This window comes from Pinus tabuliformis, chromosome 8 (genome assembly GCF_031772625.1).
Source record: "Pinus tabuliformis cultivar Carrire ecotype Pingquan chromosome 8, CPIR1, whole genome shotgun sequence".
In the NCBI taxonomy this organism is placed as follows: domain Eukaryota; kingdom Viridiplantae; phylum Streptophyta; class Pinopsida; order Pinales; family Pinaceae; genus Pinus; species Pinus tabuliformis.
Genome location: NC_142294.1, coordinates 1644182173 through 1644183817, shown reverse-complemented (window position 1 = coordinate 1644183817; position 1645 = coordinate 1644182173). Strand labels below are relative to the sequence as shown.

Sequence of the window (1645 nt, the reverse complement as noted above, 5' to 3'; positions counted from 1 at the left end):
CAAGGACGACCTTGCCCTGTTTCCCAGTCCTCAGTCCACAAAATAAGTATCACGGTGATACACATAAGCTTCAGCGGAGGTCTGCTTTCTCTAGACTCCAGTTACTCCATTGTTTTCATAATGGTAGGCAGAGAGAACGTGAGAGAAAGCTACCAATCAATAAATCATGATCATTGAGAGCTCTGACACTGTGTTAGTTGTGAAAAGAGGTGCTTTCTATGGCACAATATGGTCTCAATATGGACCTGTTAGCTCTAGACTCCAGTTACTCCATTGTTTTCATAACGGTAGGCAGAGAGAAAGTGAGAGAAAGCTACCAATCAATGAATCACTAATCATTGAGAGCTCTTACACTTTGTTTTTTGTGGCAAGAGATTCTTTCTATGACACAATATGGTTTTTTGAAGAGAGGAATTCTCTGGCACGGGGTAGACCACCTCGTCAAGTTGCGGCTTCAATCCCTCTCTGTGTTGTATGGTCATACAAATTTTTCCTGTAGGCTGAAGTTGATTCTAATTCGGCATCCAATCTGAATCCTTATTGGGATCCAACCCGAACAAGTAATAAGGGGTCTCTGAAACGAAGGGCGACACTTCTGACCCGACCCATGTAAGAATGGGAGCCCCATTCAATGCATAGGAAAATAAGAGCTTCCACTTGGCGCTCTCCAGCAAGGGGCCCAACCTATTGGTGTCACTCTCGGGCTTTGCAGGGAATAGAAAAAGCCTCAACCTCGACGAAGATGAAAAGGAAGAAGACTTGCTATTGTTAATTTCAACCAACAATTGTTGCAATCTATTGTATTCCTCTATCATGTTTTCACTATCTTCATCAATGGTGACTGAAATTAGAGCATCAAGATATTCATTGGGCAACTAGTATTTCAAGGTAACTGCACTCTCTCAAAGCATGGAGAGCTTGGAGAGCTTGGAGATGAGAAGTGAGTACGCAACATTGTGAGCCACAACCACGATTCAGGTATCTCCACCCACATAATGCAGTTGATTGTCCTGGGGGAGAGAGAGGACTTGACGTCCATAGTTGCACATGAATATCACACTACCACTCTCCCCCAATGACTTATGATATTGATCCCATCGCTGCTTCTTATGGTGATGGTAAGGAACAGAGTATTCAGAATTGATTATTCCTTTACTGGCTCTCCCCACAGAAATAATGATCGCCCTTTCTACAATGCAACGGACGACCACCAATCCAGACTTCCAAGTTGAGAAAACACAACTTAAGTTAGCTAAGCTCATAAACGAAAGTAATGCCCAGCATTTCTGCCATGATCCAACACACCACTCACCATTCCACTCATAACTGAAATGCCTTCCGTCGTAATTGAAGAGACATATGTCAATTTAGAAACAAGAGGGAGACGAGACAGATGTTGCTCTTATTCACTCAACAGATGTGGAAAACTTAAGAAAAGTGTAGATGATAATGGTAAGTAAATTGATTCAAAAGAATACCTATCGGCATATATATATATATATATATATATATATATATATATATATATATATATATATATATATATATATATATATTTCATGATTTTTCATAAAAGCTTTTAAGAAAAGTGTAGATGATAATGGTAAGTAAATTGATTCACTCAACAGATGTGGAAAACTTAAGA

The 1645-nt window shown here is 39.8% G+C and overlaps 1 pseudogene; it reads right to left on the bottom strand.

Moving 5' to 3' along the window:
• Positions 1 to 335: 335 nt before the first annotated feature.
• On the bottom strand, positions 336 to 1262 carry LOC149242470 (uncharacterized; annotated as a pseudogene).
• Positions 1263 to 1645: the final 383 nt, after the last annotated feature.